Source organism: Paralichthys olivaceus, chromosome 8 (genome assembly GCF_024713975.1).
Source record: "Paralichthys olivaceus isolate ysfri-2021 chromosome 8, ASM2471397v2, whole genome shotgun sequence".
Taxonomy (NCBI): Eukaryota; Metazoa; Chordata; class Actinopteri; order Pleuronectiformes; family Paralichthyidae; genus Paralichthys; species Paralichthys olivaceus.
This window is the reverse complement of record NC_091100.1, coordinates 5,953,472-5,977,067: the sequence shown is the minus strand read 5'-3', so window position 1 is coordinate 5,977,067 and position 23,596 is coordinate 5,953,472. Positions and strand designations below refer to the sequence as shown.

General features: G+C 41.1%; 1 protein-coding gene across 4 annotated transcripts in view; it reads right to left on the bottom strand.

Annotated features, from left to right (window-relative positions):
* Nucleotides 1-12,196, bottom strand: part of sorbs2a (sorbin and SH3 domain containing 2a) — a 46,155-nt gene extending 33,959 nt beyond the window's left edge. For 2 of the 4 annotated variants that reach the window (XM_069529909.1, XM_069529910.1), the window contains exons 1-2: nucleotides 11,605-12,196; nucleotides 5,670-5,820 (exon numbers count right to left, since the gene is read on the bottom strand). The gene's annotated coding sequence lies outside the window, so the exon portion shown is untranslated. The remainder of the gene's footprint in view (nucleotides 1-5,669; nucleotides 5,821-11,604) is intronic. The other 2 variants (XM_069529907.1, XM_069529911.1) reach the window with 2 other exon arrangements.
* Between the last annotated feature and the right edge of the window lie 11,400 nt (nucleotides 12,197-23,596).

Below are 23,596 nucleotides of genomic sequence, written 5' to 3'. Positions count from 1 at the left end.
GACAAAACAACGGACTAAAAACAAATTTGTCAACATTCTTCCATGAGAAAAATTATAGCAATGACACAAACAAACCTACTTCAATCTGGATACAAGAATTTCACATAACCTTTTCACATACGGCACAAGACTGAATTATATTTCATGATGTTTTCAAGCTCAAACCTTCCTCTTACTGAGCAGACAAGAACAATAATGATACAAGAAACACTAATGCTGGGAACAACTTATGTTGTTTTCCTTTTAATCAAGTTATTTCCATTATTTTGAGTTATACAAGCTCCATGTTTCCTTACAAATTAGCTTCATGTATTGTTTATTCCATTTACAAGAAAAGGAGAGATAGAGTATCCAATGAACCATTACAAAAATAAATCATCCATGAATGAACACAGCAGAACATCAATGATGACATAAATAATTTCATTAATTATAAAATTAATGGTGTAAATTATCTAAAGTTAAAAGTTTTCCAGGTTAAGTTTTTTGACTATACTATTTCGATTCCATAGAGTGCATGTACACAACCTACTTGTCTCATGCAATCTATGTGTAAAAATGGCAGGAGAGAGTGACCAGTCAATGGAGATAAGCCGACTTTATGGCCTCAAGGGTCCCAACCCTGGAGTGGTCGCTCAGACTGAGACGTACCACAGGATGTCAACAGATTAGGCTCCTTAGACAATCTATTTAAAGACCCAACTAAAAGTCATCGGATAGATTATTTTCAGCCATTCCTGTAGAGAAAAGCTCGTCAGCTGTTGTTTATAAGAAAAAACATTCTAGCAGAAATATTAAAGGACACCATGTGCAGTGATCTGTGTAAATTAATAAGAAACTGTATGATGCAGTGTAGTCAACATTATTTACAAGCCTGGATTCAGGACTCTGATGGGGATGAAACTGAAGCACAGGCAGAGCAATCAGTAAAATCTCACTGTAGGAATCAAAGAGAACAAATTCCTTTTCAACAAGGCAACAGAGTGTCCCTGGAGATAAATCTCAGTTGAGCTATGGCCAGCCGAAACCCAACTGACAGAGACAGACCCCTCCAAAAAAGGCAGAATTTAGAATTGGCTCGCTCCCTAATTACTGAAGGGGAGCCAAGTTATTTCAGTGGTGCATTTTTGTGGTTAATAAAAAAAAGAAATGGAGCGTGCAGGGTTGTGATGAGAATAAAAAGAAAGGCTTGGGAATCAAAATAACAGTCAAGCTATAAGGCAATTCACATTGTGCTTCAAGTGGACACTATTTTACAGTTTCAAGTATTTCTAGGGCTTCAAGCCGTCATGTCGGACATGAAACATGTTGACATCGTATAAACCAGTGATATAACAGGAGCAGGACAACTGCAACACCTCAGGTTTCACAGAATAGATTTCTGTAATTCTACATTCTATATGTTGAATCACAGCAAGTCATGAAACACTGACAGTCTTGTTACAAATAATACTTAATACTTAACGCCATTACAAGCAGAAGAAACTCGATACCTCTTGGTAAATCCTGAGAGTCCCTGGGCAGTGGAGCATTACATCAGCTGTTGCAAGACAACCCGTCCCTTGTCTCCTATTTTCAAACTTTGTTCTTGGATAGGTTAATCAACTAATGGGGGTTGACAGCCAGTCGAGTCAAGTAGCAATATAGTACAGTTGACCTATTCATCTTAATTATACATTAGACATAAGGAAGTGACTTTGATTTTTTAAGTAACTATAGACTGAAGGTTCACAACCAAGTTCTTGCACCCAATCAATGCTTAAGAAAGTGAAAAATAAAATCCTGGATCTGCCCCTTTGTTCTGATCTACCTCATATTTTAGGGAGTTCTTTCAGAGGTAATCCATTCAGTACTTTTTGCAAAGTTTTGCTGACAAACAAACAAAACAAACCAACACACAGAGGTAAAACATAACCTTGTTGGAAGCAGAAAAAAGTGAGAAACAAGTCTAAATGTAAAGCTCAGTTTTAAACCCTTCTTTCACACAAGTACAATGTTCCTGCTTGTTAAACACAAGTCATTTTTTTATCAGTACCCTGTAACTGTTTCACCACCACGTTACTGCCACAGGTTGAACAACAGCCATTTCCAACAAAGTCTCTTGTTATCAGCCTTGTTTGTTCAACCTTGCCACTCATTAGCAGACCCCCCTCTGGCTGTATGAATGGATAGGACTGGTCAATACACTTACCCTGCGTGCCCACTCACTGTCCATACTGCAAACAACAGAGGCCCGTGTGTTCTACAGATTGCATCACAACCCCACTAACGAGCAGAGCCACTAGCCTGAGCGCACTAATGCAATTATGCAACACAAGCCCCGCTACTGTGAGTCGGGGCTATCGGAGGAGAGGAGTGAATTGGATGTGACAATTTGTGAGTTTGTTATCTTACCATTTCTATACAGAACTGGAGCTGCGCTCACTTTGACATTTGCGAGGAGAAGATACAGAGAAAGAAGGAGCAAGGACAGGAACTGGATAAAAATGCGAATCAAATAACAATTTATAGATCACAGAAAAGAGGGAGATTATCAAAAGGAATATGTTTGATGAAACAAACACAAAAGAATTACACACTATTGAAAATAGAAAGGGGCCGATATTGGCATGTAGTGTTATGTAAACTGTCTGGCTAAAGCTCTCTGGGGACACTGAGCATCAGCAGCAAACAACACCTCAGATCTGCTTCATCTCCTCTTCGCCAAGATTAGTGCACTACACGTAGAGCTCGGTATTAAAGGCTGGTGATTACAACCCTGTAGAACCACAGGCTACACAAGACAAACACAACAAGCTAATACAGGCACAGTTACAATGAGATGATTGGACAAGAGAGTGGAGAGACAGTGTTACATGGAGCTGAACGCCAAAGCAATTTCAAAGATGAAGCATGAGCTTTTCCTGACGAGACAGTTTGGCTTTGGGTTATAGCTGAGATTCAATGATGACTTCATCTTTTTCAAATGGGAAAGTCAAAGGAGAATAAGTACTTTCAGTTGAAAATAGAATATTTGTAGTCAACATCTAACTAAATGACATCTATTTTACACATTCTTATGTGTAACTTTCTCCACCAAGTAGGTTATGATTTCATCCGCTTGCTCGTTTGTTGGTTAGTAGGTTTACGCAAAACTACTCCATGGATTACCATGAAACTTGGTGGAAGGATGCAGTATGGAACAAAAAAAATACTGCAACATTTTCATTTGTAATTCATGGATCTTGATGAAAAAAATCAGGCATGTTAAGGGACTGATATTTTTCAGTGTGTGCAATTTGGTGCAGATGGAAATAAAAACCCAGACCAAGTGGGTTGAAATATGGTTTCATAAGGGGACTGTCCGACCTTGGCGGAGGTACGTTCTCTGAGTACAATTCTAGTTCAGTTCTATATTCTCATTACTTTTACTCTAATTTGAACCCAGTCTAGAAAGCAACAGTAAATCATATGTGGGATTTTATGGCCCTGTCTGATCATTAAGAGAAGTTGTTAGTCGGCTAATGAAGGAGTCTTTTAGGAGAATGGAAAGATTAGGATTTTTTTTTTTCCAAACAATGCTATTGTAAACACCTGTCTAAAGGATGAGGATGGTGAAACAATAAATCCATACATCCATACACTTCAACAACTTATTGATATCCTGTTGAAGATTATCATGTAGAATGATTTGATATCTTGGAGAGGAACTTGGACTTGGAAATAAACAAAAAATAAAACTTGTCTGCACATTTTAGGTAAGAGGTGCACTCAAGCTGAATAGCTATCAGCTGCTACTAAGATTGCATTCCCCATGCATAGTTTGGATTCCCCAGGTACCAGTGTTAAGTGTCTAGGTTGAAGATAAGAGGAGTTTGATTAGCAGGGGTGCTATATTTACTGCCATTAGACAGGACCCCTTACCCTCTAAGGTCGTCCAGACTATCAGGAAAATGTATCCGTGGAATCTCCGTAGGTCAGGCATGAGGAAATATTATCACATTTGTTACTCATAAAAATTCAACGTAGAAATGGTGAACTTCAGAGTCCAAACAGTAAATGTTTCAGTTTCATCTATTTCCATGAGGGTCACTGGACATTACAACACGAACCTCTTTCCACTTTGAGAGTTCACAGTAACCGTGAATCAACATATCTTTCCCTTTTTGTATCTGAAAATAAATCTTTAAAGGGTATTATGCATGTCAGAGTGAGAAAGATGTTGGTTTACTGAGAGTATCGTACGTCAGGCTGAAATTCAAGGGCCTGAAGGCAGCTGCTGAATGTCTTTGTCCTTTCGTACATTAGCTTTTAAACAAATAGCACATATCAGGGAGGAATGAGGAGGAGAGGGTCACAACCGAGTGACAGAAATAAGGGATTACAAGTTTTCAAGTTGCTGAAAAGTCTTTCTGTAGAGCCCTGGTAAACTCCTGGCTTTGCAGGGCACACATATCTGAACACCGCAAATAAATCTGTTCTCAAACATGACTTACTTTAAACTCTCTCCAGCAGAGTAACTACTTCCTAGACACATATAATGAATCTTACAGATCCAGCCAAGCCATCAAGCCAAATCTGTCCCAAATAATTTTAAAACATTTTACATTAGCACCACAGACCTCAGCAAACTAATTCAGTTTTGCTAGTACTGGATTTATTTATTTTTATGTATCAATAATATCAAATTGCGATTAAAAAAAACTTTGTTTACAGCAACAGACAAATGTTTCTCTGCATGTCAGATCCGGGTAAAAGCAAACCAAGCACACCGTGCAATGAACCGAAAGGCTGGGAACCACCCCTGTCTGTGTACCCAAGGGGTCAAGGTGACATTCCAAAACACCTCTGAGACTGGCCTTAATGGAGGGATTGGTACATGGCTTTTGTTGAGTGCGAAAGAGGAGACCATGAAAAAGGGTGTAACAAGAGATGGAAGTATGTAAAAGAGACAGAGGGAGGGAAATGAGATTCTGGGGCAAAATTATGGGATAAGATAAGAGGTGGGTTTTGGGGGAGTGAACTTAAACATTTCTACACATTTAGTCCATAAAGATACAAGAATATGGGGGGGGGGGGAATGCTGTATACATGAAGTTTTGATTAATAGTGCCCAGACATATTTTCACATAATTCTTATAGACACATTTTTAAATCCTCAAGACTATAATCCAAGTTGTTTCTGAGGTGAATGGTACAAACCATTGTTTTTATTTGACAATATTTCCAATGTCAAATCGTACTCTGGCTATATAATTGTGGGTTTTGGTGGAACAGTTAAGTATAATTTACTGTTAGTGTTTGGGTTGTAAAAACTATTTAGGTCTCTTTTAATTTGCATTCTCCTTTAAGCATCAATGTCTCCACAGCAAGTAAATATACACACATGAGCAGCACTATTACATCTGTGTTTGTGTGTTGTCTTAAACATGACTTTCAAGCAAATCTTCAAAACAAATAAAACTGAGATAGATTTTTATAAAGATTTTTGTTGGATTAGTCAATAATGAGCTCCTAATCAACTTTTAAAAACTTGAATTTAATGATAAAGTTGTGCTCAATTAGGTCATGAAAAAAAACTCATATAACTTAGTTCCAAATCCTCTGAGCCATTTAAACCTAACCTAATGTGACCTCCCATCCAGCAGAGTGCAGGTGCAACAGTCAAGCTGTGAAAATTTAACTCTTACCGTCATAAAATCAACAGACTGGAGACTTGCTAAGTAGAGTCAGGTATAGGTGAGCAAGGAGGTGAAAGCCCTGTCTCTTCTGCTCTCTGCTCAGGGTTAAGTCTCTCCTCCGGGTCAAGCTTTATTCCCAGATCTTTCTCCCGTTTAATGCCTGGGAAGCACAGAGACAACAGAATGAGGAGAAAGTTAGAGAGCCAGAGAGAGGGAGTGACAGGGAAAGAGTAGTTCCCTGTTTGGGTGAAGCCGTGATCAGATACAGCTATTTTCAGACTCAGGCATGCTCGTCTATGAGACTGGAAAGTTACCCCCCAGTGTAGATGGGTGGGGGCTAAGTGACATGGCTGACTATCTCTATTTTACCACACGCACACGTTTGCATGCATGCATACCACAGCTCACAGTATATACACACACTCATGCACGCAAAGTCAGGCTATTTCTATACGCACACATTCCCTCACTGTAAAACAACAACGCTGTCAGATACATTTTGTGATTCTATTGAAAGGTTACACCAGGTAAGATCACCTTTGACAGGTTATGCATGCATACATGGACTGTGGTTGTGGATAGCAGTGGCTGTGAGCAGACAGAGAGGGGGTGTTAGAGAGCCTCCGCACTTCCATCTTTCCTCCTGGGCTTTAATGTCACACAGTAGCCAGTGCCGTCACTGTGGTGCTATGTAAAGTAGCCTACTCCACACGGAAACTGACAAGAGTGTCAAATTCTTCTCACGTGAGATTTTCATTCACTTTCTGTTGCTGATGCTTTGATTGTCTGTCAAAAAGGGTCCCTCTGAGACTGGCCAATATACATGACTACACACAGACAAGCCCAAACAGTCCATTCTACCTTTTTATTTATTTCATTTTTATTACAAATGAGCCATGTGCACGTGCAGGCTGTAAAAATATACAGACTTATTTTATTCCCACTCACCTGTGTCATTAATAATCTTACTGCTGTGTAATCCATATGGGAATGTATATTTGGAAATGACCACACACATACACACACAGGGCTGAATATACACAGGAGAGAGGTCACCCAGAAGCACCTCTAGACCCCAGACTCCCTGCTATTCCCAGAATGATGATGTAACGCCTGCTATTAGTACTCCTATTTAGAGACTGGATACCTAAAACCAGCCAGGCAGCTACTGTGCAATATGCTATTTGGACGACTTCCACCTCCTGATTTCACACCTGCACTTGACAATAAACAAACAGGCACAAAAATCAGCAACTCACTAATAACTGTGGAAAGTGTTGCGCATTCTCTACAAAAGGAAACTCATGGAAATGCAGCTTCATTAGAGGCAAGGAGAGGGCTGATAAGATTTTTGAGTAGTGACCCAACGAAAGCGGATAGCCAAAACAACTGATTCAAACTATGACCATTACAGTTCATGATGTTGCCTCTTTTCTTGTTGCCGTACATAATTTTAGTTTCATTCGATGTAACACAGAATGAACATTAATAACTTTATCATCTTTGGCCACCGCCTTTCTTTGGATTGCAAAGAAAACAAAATAGTCTGTAGTCTACGACATAAGGCTAATTCATGCTGCCTTTATGTGCCAAAAGTAATACGTTCATTTCAACCAGTGTAACCACCACTACCCACATACTTCCATCCTTTATGTTGTTGAATTACATCCACTAGAAGGCAGTAAAGAGGCAAGAGTTTCATCTAACAACATCCGGCTATTTTTCCCTGTGACGATACCAAAATTACCAATTACCAAAAGCATCCACACCAAAACATTTCTTGGCCCAGGTCCCATTCTTCAACCAAGTTTCATGGAAATCCGTTTAATAGATTTTGTCTAGTCCTGCTAACAAATAAACCAACCAACCACCTTTGCAGGGGGAATAAGAGTAACTGGGTAGGCAGCATGTTTCTTTAAATGTATGAAGCCACAAGAGTCAAACACTAAACTTGTGTGCGGTCAACCTGCAGTCAACCTTTAAATCACGTACTAATGGACTTAGTTGAGTTGTCCCAGATCAACACTGACTGTGTCTGCTTTCATCGTGCAAATGATGAAGTGGTAATGTAAAAATCCCATCTTCACAGGCACTACAGTGATCAGTGTGTCAACAGACACGATCGAATGGCAGCTGGCCCCGAGAATTTTCTGGTCTCGTGCCAGGGATCAGCGAGCTATGGTGAAAAGCTGACAAGTGACAGGTGCCAATGATGCAGCCTTGGGGCCAGAATCAGAAGAGTATCAGGGGACCAATAAAGTATTTGAGTTTAGTTATGAAATATTATATTTTTACTGAAGACATGATCCTTTAACCTACTCTGACCTTTCAAACGATGATCAACGAAAGCCCCATCAACATCTGAAGAAACATTACCCAAAATTTTACGACATTTTACAAATCTAGATCACATCCCTCTTTCATCTGAACTATGATGTGACTTTGATCATCTCCTCCTGATTTATAAAAACAATTAAAAACCATCATGACACAGCAGCAGCATAGGAATGATCTCATTAAAGTACCAGAGCAAACTATTTTTATAGCAAGTGACACACACTCACACTCAAACACACCGACACTTTGACCTATGAGCCACTCTGGACTACAGCGGCCGCGTCGACATGGTCTCACTCATACAGTTTCAGCACCTAATTCATTATCAGCTTCTGCAAGGCCCTGCCATTTCCACTCAAGTAAGTGGCAGGATATAAAAAGCATGGAGAGGGGTGCATGTACACATTAGTAAGTGTCACTTACTGGAAAACACTCAAACCTGAGAGCAGATCAAAAAAGGAAAAAATAAATCTGCAAATATTGTGCAGCAGGCACAGCGCCAAAATTTTGTTCACTTGGAACGACACTCAGTGCCGAAGAATATGAGCTGGGAACTCCAATGTGACATGTGATCTCATGGTTAACAGATTTATTACATGTAATTTAAGAAAACAAAAGTAAGTAAACCATGATCTCAAAAGGTTGAACAGAACTGTTAGTCCTTTCAGAGCTCTCTAATAGACATTGTAAAGAGTCACTTCTTCAGTTATTATAGCTACAGGATGAACCATGGCATTTAGCTTCACCCCCAACCTTTGAGAATTGTGGGTTTTGCTCTGCGATGGGTTGAATACTACAGTTGTGTCAAAATCAAGTGGTGTACATGCAGTTGTTTTTGTTTGAAAGAACAGAAATATCATTCTGCACATGTTCCTCCAAACATTCTTCTAACGTCATCTGAAGTGTAGGAGACTGCATTTGTTAATTCTGACCTACACAGGTGCTAAAGGTAGTCTTTGTCCTGGCTTAGCAGGATAGACTAATTAATCCCTCTGTGTTGTGTTGCTAATCAGTTTAAAGTATATCCCAATCCTCTACTACTTAGAGACTTTTTTAAGTTCGACCTTTCTGTAGTGCTCTGGTAAACTAGTATTTGTTCTTATAAAATTGATGTAAGGGATACATTCAAAGAGAAGGGACAGAAATTATATTTAGGTTCAAGAATAGACCTGAAAATCATAGGACCCTGGTTGGAAGGATGTGCCAGTAAATACAGGAATGTAAAAAAGCTAACTAAACGTTGGTCACTTGGCTCAAGTTATGCTGGAGATAGCTTTTAACTACACATAGTCATCATGGCTGCCTCGGAAATCCTACGTCTGTTTTGGTGCATCAGTTTTCACCATTATCATGACATGTCGCTTTTCCTGCTATAAACTCAGAGGTAACCACAGGCTAACCTGTCACCATGTTTTCATATATAGAATGCAAATTCATAAATTCTCTAATCTCTGTTGTGGGCCCTTTAGTGGAATACTCCAGTAAGAGACATAATACATAACAAGTATGTTTACAGTTCACAGCTCACAACACATCTGATTATCCACGGCTTTGAGAAGTTTTAAAGTTCAAAGTATTTACTTCTAATTCTTTTAACCGCAACAATTAAAAGCACAAAAAGAACATGCAACGATTACAGCAGTAACAACAAAATCCAATATCGAACCTATTTCAGCAAGATAGGATGTTGGTAGCCAGTTTTTAGTTTTTCATAATTATCTCATTGAGAATTGTGTCCAACACCCAAATCTTGTCCATTAGCCAAGAATCACTGATCATCCTGAAAATATTTCCTCTGTCAAAAACAAATTAATATCTTCAGAAAAGAGACCTGGTTCAGCAGTTCAGCAAAGTTGAGCAGTTTAGGTAACAATCACCTAACGGCTCAGGAAGCTCTTAAGGATTTGGTCACTAAGAAAGCTTAGGAAGCAGGCATGTCCTGCAGGCGGTATCAGTAAAACTGAGAATTAGTTTTTCACACAACACTTGAGCCACGACTTCAGCCTCTGAAGAAGGGCAGAGAGACAGATAGATAAAGGAGGCAGCCAAGGGACAATGAGAAAAGAGGGGACACCAAAACAAGGAAATAAAGGACAAAAGGAAATGAGAAGGAATGTGTGTGAGACCGAGAGAAAGAAAGAAAGTGAACTAACAGAGTAAACCTCTATTATGGTCTTTACTTTCAAAAAGAATCACATTCTCCTATTCCCTGATGACCTGCCTTGGCACTTTCTACCAGAAACTCTAAACTGGCAGGTGCAACTGAGTTAACGCTAACAGAGACACACTCTCTGGCCATCAGTCAAGTCAAAATGCAATGATCGCACACTGAGTGTGTATATTTAAGCCTCTATGGGAAGCTGTTTATTGGTGCAGCAGCCCCTCATGAGACAGATAGCGTCCAACTGTTGCTTGCCATGATGGATCCTGCTGTGTGGCTTCCTGCCCCCCCCACACACACACAAAAGCATGCAGATGTATAAATAAATAAAATGCTAACATCACAGAGCTGTAAAATGATGTCTACACACACAGAGATATACCACATACTCACAGGACAGGTAGGCTGCCCTGGGAGTGGTATGAGGTTCCCGGAGTGATAGTGTTACACTTTGTGCATCCTGGACACCTCCCAGCTCTCCCAGCATTCAAATGGGTTTTGCAGACACCGTCCATCGCTGCTGGGCATTTATTTAGTTTTTCATGATTGCATCATTCTTCCAAACCTGATAGTTGGTAGCACCACATGCAGAAACATAAGGGACAACTCTATCTTACTAAATGTGAAGCTGGAGAAGACAAAGGCTGCACTGCAACAAATGTGAATGAAAATCTGCTGCTGTTGCACAAAACCCATGGATTTTCTCTCTAGCTCCTTATAAATGAGAGACTGATTTGAAGGCAACAAGCATCAGCAGGAATGAGGAAAAACTCAACCTCAATATTGACTTTACAGTTTCCCCCCTTGAGGAACTGGCCTGCACACACACCTGACTCATGTGTAGGTGTGTTGTAGGGTTATTTAAAAAAAAGCAGACACACAAAAATGACTCACAACAAACCCCAAGGGGTCCTGTTTTCTCAAATTGCGAAAATGTACATTAATGGTAGAGCAGTAATGAGCTTACTGTAGAGTTGTGTTGTCAGAAAACCCTGTGGGAGCACTTCCACTGTACAACAATAGGGATTATCCGGAGCATTTAGGATGTAGGTTAAACATGGATCTCTCAATTCCTGTTTATTGCAATCAAACCGGCTCTTTGTTAATGGACACATGCGTGTTTTATTCTCTCTCTCTCTAGTGTTAAGCAATATCCTTCTTTCCCACACAGCTTCATTTAAAAGCTCGGTGGTTTCAGCAGCCCTGCCTGCCCGCATCTTCCAGTAAAGCCCCGCACACAGCAGCCAGCCCACTGGAATGCACTGTAAGGGGGAAACAGACTCGACTTCGCCGCATCCAGGATGAGCTGGTTCACTGAGATCAACCACACGATGGTTGTAAAACACCAAAGCTAGCTGAGGGTCACATCCGCGGAGGGAAAGGTGGATCCGTAGCCCCCCCCCCCCCCCCCCCCCCATCTTTAACAACAGCAGTGCGGGTACCTACCTTGTTTTTTAAAAAACGACTGCGGTTTCGCTCCTTTAATCCCGCAACATGTCAGCAGGTGTCCGGTCTCTTCCGTGTGAAGCCTCCGGGGGTCCTCACTCGGAGAAACAGCCGAAGAAGCAGCGGCGGTGGCGGTTCGTTAGCTAGCGCCGCGTCCCGGTGATGAAACCGTACACCTGTTTGTCAGCGCGCATGGATGTTGACTCCCTCCTCCTCCTCCTCCTCCTCCTCTTCCTCCTCCTCGCCGGGGGTCAGAGGAGAGCCAAGGGTCGGGTAGCAATGCGGTGAAGCCCCCCCTCTTCCCTCCCTTTCACACCTCCCTGTTCCTCCTCAGACACAAACCCTCCAGGGAGCAGGAAGAAGTGGCGACGCGGCGGCGGCAGAGGAGGAGGAGGAGGCTCGGTCACCGCATGGCACCAACCGCGTCCTCTCCCGAAAATGTCGCGAGCCTGCCCCTCGAGTCCGTCGTTATTATTAATTATTATTATTATTTCTGGATGATGTCCGTGGCCCCGAGCGCAAAATGGCCTCTTGTTAGTTCCATTCAGCAACAGTTCACCGCGAGCTCCTCATTGGGTCCTCGTGTCGCCATGGCAACGCCCGCGGTTCAGCCAGTGCGGGACAGAGAGGACACACCGGAAGTGAGTGCACAGCTCAGGGGCCCGCAGCTGAGTGACTCTGTAAAGGTCCAGTGTGTGAGATTCAGTGTGAAAGGGATTTTTAATTTGATATGAAATAAACCTAGTGAAGTTTTCACTCGTCTGTGCGATCGTCTGAATTTTACGAAATGTAGTTTTCTTAACCGTAGAACTTTATGCCGCTTTCCATTACACCTCAGAGCTCGGGCAAGGCGCTGCAGCCGGATAACCTCAGTTGATAGCGTTCCAGTTGCACAGGAACAACGTTTAAGTTCACGATAAAGCAATACGCTGCATTTCACACAAACTAGCACTGTAGTAACCCAACCACAGACAGTAATTGGACAGTACTACTTGTTCAACACATTTAAGATAGAAGTGCTAAATAGCAATACAAACTACAACTTTCACTAGTGCTGATACACGGCGCAGCCACTTTGAATTTCAAAGTCGAGGGTGGTTGGGTTCTCTTCACAACTGAAGCTACCACAGGTTCTCTTTCATAGTTGGAAGGGGAGGGTGAGGTGAGGGGTATTTAGCTGCAACACGCAACTTCAACACTAGATGTCAGTAAATTCTACACACTGAACCTTTAATGTCTGGAGATGGAATCTGAGGCAGAACAACGTGGCTGGTTTGCAATAGTTTGCCCTGTGGAGCTTGGCTGTGGGGGTTTTATTGCAACATCCACCATGAGGTAGCTCAAAGATCAAGGAATCCCAGCCCTGCACCAAAGTGTAAACAAAACATCTCAGAATACAGAACGCTTCAGCCAGTTCTGGATCAGGAGGAAAGATCCTGACTGGACCCCAAGATGTTATCCTGGTCTGAGACACACCACAGGGTGCGTTTTGACTTTTGATGGCTTAATTAGCTGGGGAATTAAATCAACCTCCCCCCCATGTTTGTCTGACTCCCTCACACATACCAGCGTTTAAATTATTTACAGACTGTATCATTGTCCATAACAGTCAATGCTAAATACCCGGCGACCATGGGAGAAAACACATTTGAACATTTAGCACATTGTATTGTTTTTTGCATTTGGCATCTTGTCTTAAAGATAAACCAACAGGTTCCGGACAGAATCAATCTATCCATCTCTCCTTTGCAATAATTACATATGTGATGTCTCAGTGCAGCATCACAAACAATGGGAGAAAAAGCCCCACTACTCATGAATTTTTGAAACCTTTCAAGGGCACTTACAAACGGTCTTGTGACCTAATATGAAAATAGACAAGAAGCCAAAATGTGATTCTGTTGTATGTTGAAAATTATACTTCAGTAGTTTTTGGCTACAGTAATGGCTATAGTACTGTTTCACCTGTTCAGATCTGTGATAGATTTCACTGTCTTGTTAAATTGAAAAGCCAATATGATCAGTAACACAGCCACAGAACCTGCATTCTAAATACAATCACCGCTTGCATAAAATAAAGTACGTTGTTTACAAATGATAAAAGAAGAATAAACTGATTTTAATATGTGGATTACCTGGTTTAATAGATTTCCTTGTCAGCTTATTTAATGTAAGTGCATATTGCGCATCATGTTTTACTGTTTAATGCTGCAAGAAACTCACTATGAAATGCCATCTTAGATATCCATATAATCTTGAGTTATATTCAAATCAAATATTTTATCATTTTTAAATCCACAGAGTAATTTTGTTGTTCACACATGCATAAAAAAGCCCCTCTCTTCTGCCAACATAAAAGGGATACAGATTTAGACTGTTATTGATAGCTGACCTTTGTGGGGTGTCAACAAGACAACATCTGTGCGTGTGGAGCTTATTTATGTGTGTGTGATTTTGTGGGTGTGTACTCGTGCATGCATGTGTTGTGGTCTTTTATCACTGCCTCTTATGTGCAGTATAGGCCACCCTTAATGAATCTTACTGTTGTCAAGTACCTTGCCTTTTTATAGCCCCTGCGCTATCCACAGACATGTTCTCAGCAATCCACTCTGACGGGGGCAGGGAAGACGATGACAATACGTTATATCTGGTAGGCAGTGGCCCACTGGTGAAACAGGTCCAGACACAGTGAAGATGGATGTGTAACTACATATACAGGAATCTGTACCTTAAAGCCTGATATGGCTTTAAGCATTTCTTGTAGAGTTGGCTATCGCTGCAGTGTTAATTTAATGTATATATCATGTAATGACTGGAGAGCAATCAAAAAGTTAGCCTTGGATGCAAAATATACCGAGGTTGCCTGAAGTTAAGGGTTCCTCACAAGTATTTTCTGGATATGTACCAGACTAAATTAAATCCACATTTGGAAGGGGAGGGTGAGGTGAGGGGTATTCAGCTGCAACATGAAAGTTCACCACTAGATGCCACTAAATTTTAAACACTGAACCTTTAATGCTTGACCATGGGCGGGCCTGACAATTGGTGCTGGTGCGATCGTTATGACAACAACAACCACAGACAGGACACGTAACATAGCTGACTTTCATGCTAACCTGTCATGCTAGCAGTCCATGCAAAGGGAAGTACATGGAATAGTACACTACAATGGTACTCAGTCAAGCGCATTCCTACACCAAAATTTACTGGGTTCTTCCTGTACTCATACTGCATCCTTCCAACAAGTATCATGGAAATCCGTTCAGTTGTTTTTCAGTAATCTTGCCTCCAAACAAACATACATAAAGGGTGAAAATCTCCTTGGCCGAGGTACTAAACTCCAACCCTCCATCCAAACCTATATAATGTTCAGCTCCAGGTTCTTCCTCCTTCTACCACCTGAGATGCAACTAAAGCAAAGCAAGGGCAGCACAATGCAGATTGACAATGCATGACGTCACTCTATTCAAAGTGAATGAGCGGCCTTTCCATTGAAGCCACCAACACATACAAGTGAGTGCTCCATTATAGTATTTCCCTTTTAGGATGACAACATGAGCCTTATCTTAGAGTGCATTAAATCATCAAGCATGTGTTGTGTTTTTATGGCGACAACAACTATTCTAATTCCACATCACGGCTGCAATTATCTAAAGTCCAAGCCCGAACATACACTACCACCACACCCCCACAGCCTCTCCTAGAATAGACCACAATAAAGCAGAGCAGGCTGGCACAGTGATCTTGTGAGAAAATAACTCTTTTATCTGAGCCGTGGCACTGTCTCACATCTTTCCACCGTTGCTCTCCAAAGAGGTTCCACATTTGGAACAGCTGATACTGAGGTCCACTTGTCTGGCTAATGTTAAAGTAATACAGTGGTGCTGAGCGAGACGACATGGGCAAATGAGTGCATGGGGACATTGTCTGGCCGTGACATCAGGACACGTCTACTTATATTCCAGAATGCTTTGATGTCTAAGAGCTGACCAGGTGAACTGCCAATTGGCTGTTCTGTGACAGATCAAGGCTGCTGACGTCACAGTCAGGCATCACCACTCTGTCACTTAGGAAGGTGCTTGCCGACCTACTACCTTCTGTTTATTGCTGCAGGCTTTTAATTTCATGTTCGCTGTATTGTTTAATTTCCTTATTAGTCTGGTTTTCCCCTCATCAGTTGCAGTTAGTCAGACATCTGTCTTAATTAGGATCAGTTGGCTGCCTGCCATTTTGACATAGATACACCTTTTACGGAGAGTGAAGGATAAATCCTGAATCCAACCAACCAACATCACTCCACCACCCAAATAAAAAAAATAAATAAAAAAATACAATTAGTACATCCAGCTCAACACTCACCCCTGGCTTTTGTGCTATACCAATCAAAAACTGTGAAAAGGCCAATGTCACTGCTGGCACAGCATCGTTATTCATTGTCGAGATGAATCGTGAAGAGAAGATTAAGAATAACAAAATAACGAATTACACTGCGAAGGACACATGAATAAAATCCACAAGAATCAGGCTCAATTTCAGCTCACACAAGTTGACATCATTATTGGTGTTCCTGTCTAGACCATCGGATGTATACAAAGATGGATGATACATCTCCTCTTCCTCCCGTTTATCCAGAAATGAAGCCAAAATATTCTGGATGTGAACGGTTCAATCTTCTGCATTTGTAGTCTGCATTAGGAATCAAGGAGATGGAGCCACACCAGCGAGGCCCTGCTGATACATACACTTGACCAATCTCGAGTCAGTTTCAGCTGTACATCATACATCATTGTGATTACAACAATTTTAAATGACAGGCCTTCTTAATCGAAAATGTATTTGATGTGTTCTTTGACTTTATTACCTATACTGCAGCCAGCTGATAGATGATTTGGCTTCACTTTTGGGGAGCAAACATGCTGTCTATCTTTACATATGATAATGTAATGGTAATCTAAACGTCAAGATTGTGCGTGTTATGATAGACAGAAAAATACTTGAGCTGTGTGGCAGGGGTGATCTGCAAAACTATTAAATAACTCCATAAACTTATATTTGTTTTCAAGTAAATTGTCTCCACAATATTTGAATTACATTCGGCACAGCTATGGTGCCTAGAGGATAGATCCCCTGACTTTTCCTGCAGCTCCATCAACAGCTCAAATTTTTTCAAAATGATTTTTCCAAACCCCTGACCTGAGATGTTGTGTAAAATATCTGCAGAGATATTGATTGAATTGAATTGAAAGTTATCTCACTACTGTAATTGGGATATTCTTACATTTGATCTGTTCATCCCTCTGCACAGTGATATTGAAATTCCTAATCTGACTCCTTGAGCTCACAACCTCATCCACTTCTCTCCCTTCTCCTTATCAGGTCATGAAGGGGGGATTATCTTACGACGGTTATGCAACATACCTCTTCATGTGTCCCACGTGCGTCTTTCAAACACAATTACTTCTCTGGAACGCATTTCTAATATTACTCTGCACTTCATCCACCTCTGTGCCCTCTACCGTGGGTAAGCATGTCCTCTCCTGTGCGGCTGCTAAGTGGATTGATAAGAGCTGTTGTGGCTGATGAAATGTTACTTAGCTGGATGCTGATGGGATGGCTGCCAGACATTCCTGTATTAACAACTGTTCCAACTGATGCACCTGAATTTATGGGCCGGCCAGACCATGTTGTAAGGCACCATTAAGCACACGCTGTGAATGAAATGTAATTCTGCTGTTCAAAGGTTGCATTTAAAAGGTCTGAAATCGCACATACTACACTTAAGCTTTATTTTGTTTTATCTAAGGGACGACTGGGATCGGAATTAAACCCCAATTTTACTTTGCATTCAGCTTACGCAAACAACACACCCTTTAGTGACACCGCCAAACAAACAAAAACATGTGCAAGCATGTGAGACTAACACCATAATAACTGTGTCCTGCTGGATGGCATGCTTGTTTATATTGGAGAGAACTTACTGGTCCTGACTGGTTGTCAGACTGTGCTTTAAGTCATACATTAGCTGCTCCGGTGTTTTAACATCTACAGCTATTCTAGCTAAGTTTGTATCGAAAAAAATTTGGGTTTCACAGGTTTCCATGAAATTTTGTGGAGTGGTGGGGCATAATCGAAGGAAGAAACGTTGGAATTTGGAGAAGATGGGGATAAAAGGGTGGATTCAGGATTTTTTCACTATCGGAGACATAGTGGGGTTGGGCCGTTAGCCTTGGTCGAGTTAATCACACTCAGTTCGCCCTTTGTGTTTGTTTGATTTTTTTTTGTCAGCAGGATTATGTAGAAACTACTAAACTAATTTCCGCTAAATCTGGTGGAGGCCTGGGCCTTGGAAGAATCCATTATATGTGGGGATGCAGGTTAAAGGGCAGATCCAGGATTTCTCTTTCACTTTCTTTAAACTTTATTTACAATATCCTTACCTCCTTTTCTCTTTTTCTACTAAAAGAACCAGAAAATCATTTGTAGAATTATTCAGCCTTAATGAAGGTATTTGCTCTATACTGAGGATCATTCCAGCTCTTTATCTGTATCACTTGATTAAACACATTCACAAACCCCAGTAATTAGACAGCTATATTGTCTAATTTAAAAAAAATGGCCTGCAATTCACAGCAGCACATTTTTTTCTGCAGAAAAACATGAAACATATTGAAAAACCGACACAAAGAATTGAATGTGATGTAGCATATCTACAGTGGAGAAACCAGCTGGGTCTTTGCTTATAGAGCCGACAGAATCACAGCATTAGTCCCAGCTCCTTCCTTCATCTACTTGCTAATGAGCCTGTTAGTGGAGGTTATTTATGAAAAAAAAAAAATCAGCTTCAAAATCTCTGTGTGATATATTGGCAGTGCTGTAAATCCTCCTCAAAGATTTTCAGCTTCTTCTTGTGGCCGGTAATTAAGTAATGGCTCAATTAATCCTATCAGACCCGCAGTGCCAGAGGGGAGAGCATGACAGTCCTTTCATTAGGAGCCCGTAGGAGGAGGTTAATACGACTAAATATGCAACGGTGCTGGGACACAAGTTTGTGGATGACAGTGGATGATTCTAATCGGTTCAGACTCATGAATGCACAAGCTCCTCTGTTGAGAGGAAACATGGAAAAATCCTGTAAATTTTGAATGGAGAGATGGAGTCAAATATTATTGATAATTATTTTTTTGCTTCCTCTAAATAGAACAAACAACACAGGAAGCTAACGCGATGCGGCTGTCACAGTCATCGAGCTATCAAAATACTTTCCATTTTAAAGCTTAAGTAGCACAGTAAGCATAACGTTAGCACAAACACTTAACAGGAAATTGAAAATAATGGTAATGGACAGTAGAAAATTGTTCTGCTTTCGTTGGGGCCAAAGCAGATCTGTTCAGCCTCAGAGTTTTTCAGGAAGAGGAATGTGACCCGAGAGTCTCCCTCTTCCTTCTTTGGTAACAGTGCTGCACCATCAAACGAGACTTAAATCGCTAAATCAGTTTTAACCACATGACTCGGGGAAATATTTGTGTATTTAGCCAAAGAGGATGAACTTATTAAAGAGGGTGAACAAAGGAACATGTCATGAGTGTAAATTTATTTATTTATCAGCTGAAACACTGTTGCGGGTACAATTAACTATATTCTATCAAAATTTGAAATGTTTATTTTGCATTAGACACATAACATACTTGTGCTTTTGGTCTCCATTAGACAACACTAATATTCCACCAGCACATTCCTCTCAGAAAACATCTGACCTTTCCCAGACAAGTAATTTCACATACATTTTCATTGTTACACTGTACTGTATATATGGGTGCAAGCTCTATATTTGAGTTATCGAGCACCCTGTATTCAGTCGTTTGCAGCAGCCACAGGTTCAATTCCAGTTTGCAGCTTGCTGGGTGTCTTACCCCCCTTCAATCCCTCTTTCATACTTAGTCTGTCCTTTCAATTAGAGGCTATAATTAGAGTCTCCCCCTCCCCAAAAGGTGTACGTTTATTATTTTACAGGTATTTTTTCTAAATCAGTTGTTGATGTGCAGTAAATAAGATGTATTATATTATTAAATGAAAGCCACAAAATAAAATAATATTACATAAATAAATAAATAAATAAATAAAATAAGTTGTAAGGATAGATTTTTTTTACAGCATTGTTTAATTGCTAAATAGTCTTGAATGTTAAATTACTTTGAATTTAATAAATGTAGGAATTTGCCTTTTAAATAAATCTCTGTCATGGTCTAGTTTCTGTAACTTGAAGTTAACCACCTCTTTTTTTATTTTATTTTTAGAACCTTATATGCTTAAAGAAGCTATTACACAGCGATTCCTCCATCCACGTGGCTTCTGTTTAAATCAAGAAGGCATTAAGTCCTGTCTGCTAACTATCACTGACAGGCCTGGATTGTTGGCACAGCCAGACTGTCGTAGCCAAAGCTTAAGGTGCTGGCACACAGTGCTGCCTGCCCTCCACTGTCTGCTGTTAGAAAGGTGTAATCTGCCTCTGACAAGGCCAACTTGTCTCCCAGCATTTTCACAGCACACGGTCAAATCCCCGCTGTCTCAGCTCAGACCACTGTCTGAGAACTGCAAACACAAATTACACCAGATCTCCTTCTGTGAATAGCATCTGAGAAACTAAAACAATATTATAACAACATTCGTGATGATGTCGGATTGGAAATAAATACAAACTCTCCAAACACTTTTCCTTGGTTTTACAGTATATTAACGTTTACAATCAACTGTGTCTTGATCACCCCCTAGTGGCTGGCTGCAGTAATGATCATAAGCAGATGAGCCATGGACCAAACAAAAAGTTCAAGTACAATATTTTTTGTTAAAGAGTTATGGTAGTTCTTATCACTCTGATGTATGTTCAAGTGTTCCTGATGAGCTAAGAATTCGTTATTTGACGCTATAAAAACTGAGTGAAATGTCATGATTGACAGCTGAGAGTGACTCGCGTGTGCATCTGCGAGACTTCAACATGACAGCGTTTTTATTTCTGGATAGTGGGAGGAAGTACAGACATGTTGTCCATCTATATAAAGTCCTTGTGCAGAAACCAATTGATGATTAGCATTTGAATGCAGATCCCCTGAGCTCCGTGACCCTTTTTTAGTCTCTATCAAATTGTTGTTTTTTGCATTACAGCCCACAACTTCAATGTTTTGTTTCGCTCTTGTTGCGAAAGTGTCATAATTTTATCCATTTTCAGAAACTATTATTAGTTTCAGCTACAGAAAAAAATATTTTTCTCTGCAGTTGATGCTGCCCAAAACTAAGCTAAAAGTAGAATGAATATTCAACTTTACAGTTCAGAAAAGGCAATTTAAAAACTCTCATCAGTAATAATGTAATAGGAACTAAAATTGCTGTTGCAGCTCCCAGACACACTGGGTTGTCTCTTTGCATTATAGCGAGCTGCACTGCAGAGAGGTAACAGCATAGTAGTAGATCCATGCTGCTGATTCCAGTCGAGTATTGACGTCCTGTCACCCCTGAGGATCACTAATAGTGAGAGGAGACCTAAGTCAGCACTTGGCGAGTACTAGTCTGTGATGAGAAGCACGTACCAACAAGAAACACTGAAGAAAAAAGAATAATAACATGTATACATAATTAATCTGTTGATAATTGCACAGCAGTTGCAGCTGACTACGTGTTTTCCTTTGCAATAACTTTCAGAATGACAGCAAGTCTGGTTGATTTTCTATCACGTGGGTTCAAGTAATCACACTCAGGGATAAAAGCTTCCATGTGGGTGCAAAACTGAATTCTCAAGGATGCTACATCTCAGTCATCTGACACCAACTGCTCACTCTGCTGTGTCTAGTACAACGTTCGTCTTCAGTGCACATACACGGTGGAGTCATCCTTACTGTGAGGACAAACCCTGATGAGGAACACTGAGCGTAACACATGCATGTTCTGCTCTGTGTTCTCTCCTGCGTGTGATGCACTGGTTTTAATCAGTCGTCCCCTCCCCTTCCTGTGAGGTGTTATCACTGACGAGCTACGTGTCGGTGGCTGACACTGGTGGCAGAGCCGGTGGAGTCTGACCTCCAAACATCATTGGTCAGCAAACTGGGGAGGGGGAGATATACTGCAGTGGTTTTTATTTTCTGCAGAGGGCAGAGAGAACATGCTTTAACATTACTGCTGCTGCCTGCACCTCTCCTTGTACGTACATCACCCTTCCTCTCCTCCACATCTCTCCCTGCCCTTTATCTATCTCTCATCGCAGGCAGCCAGCGTAGTTTTCCTGCCTCTCCATCACGCGCCTCGTGTGAAGATGAAATAAGGTTTCTTCCCCCTGCTCTTAGAATATCAATGCAAAAGTAAAGCAAACCAAGACAGTAAGATGCATCACATTACACCAGACAATTGTGAGAGAAATTCATTCACTCATCTTAGCTACACTCAATAATCTTTAGAGGGAAACATTTGTAGTGTAAATTTGAATGCATTGATTATGAATTGACAGAGTGAGCTAATGTGCATCATTACATAACACATTATGTGTAGCAGTGAAGAGCCATGTGGGCGAACTCACCTTTTGTTTCGGGGCATTCCGGCACTCCAGCGATTTGCAAATGAGGGAGAGGAGATTTACCCCCGAGCCGATACGATGAAGAATGTGTCACACACACACAAACACACACACACTCACACTGATGGAGCTGCTGCTGCTGCGGCCCCCCCGACCAGTTATCCCTTTTGCATGAGTGCATTCAATCACATGTACGCTTGACATGCACCATGACTAGTGAGTCAAACATGTACAGCAATGCCAGCCACTCCTGTCCACAACAGTTCAGCAGGAGGGTTTCCTCCTTCTTAATCCTTCACTCCGATGCCAAGCTGTGTCTCCAGCGAGAATCTGATCTTCACCTGATTCCTGTCAGCTTTCACGTCTCTGTTCCCCTCCTGAGCTCCTCGCAGTGCATCTCATGGTTTATCCAGTGTTACAGCAGAACTGATGATTCCCTGCAGCATCATTAGCTCTGGTTCTCATTACGGCCCTTTCTGCTCCACGTCCCTTTTACTCCCTTGTTTATATTTATGGCTGTTTTTCCTGCAACCCCCCCCCCCCCTCCCTTGAGTCTTATCTGCCCTCTTTTCATTACATTACTAACTTGACCAGCACGGTGCTGATCATTCTAGCTCTCGACACTTTTCCATACAGGTCTTCAGCAGTTCCAGCCATTGGCACAAAGCCCCGTAAGCTTCCCCGGCTTAACACTGGACTAAACCAATCAGGCGGCCTGAGGTCTATCTCAGGACGGGCCTGTTTTATTAATCTGAGGGAGGGATAAAGGGGACAACAGAGGGGATGGAAAGGTGCACGTGGACAGTATGTGTGTCTCTATGGAGAATGCAACACAAAAATCAAGTTATTGGAGAGATAAATACATGCTGTGATGAAATGTCATCAATGTCCTCCTCTTCATGAATCTCTACATAATCAGTTTGCAAAGAAAACAGTATCAGCGAATTAACATTTGTTATTTAACCTAAAGCTAATGATAAAGGGAATGTCATTCGTTTTGTGGTTAGGTGCCAATCTAGTTGCACCGGGGGTCCAGGAATGTCCATATACAATTTTGTGTCACCCCAACAAAAAGATGAGGAGATATTTAAAGGTCCAGTGTGTAAGATTCAGGTGAAAAGGATCTATTGGCACAAATTGAATATAAAATAATTCTTGTGATGTTTTCACTAGTGTGTTTCATCAAAATTGTATGAATTGTTGTTTTCTTTACCCTAGAATGAGCCCTTTATATTGAAATACTTTATATTTACATTGAGGGGGTCCTCTCTACGGAGGCGGCCATGTTTTACTAACTAAACTAAACCTTTTGAGTTTTTCTGACAAGTGAAGTCTACCACAGGTTCTCTTTCATGTTTAGAAGGGGAAGGTGAGTTGAGGGGTTTTCAGCGGCAACATGCAACTTCACCACTAGTTGTCATTGAATTCTACAAA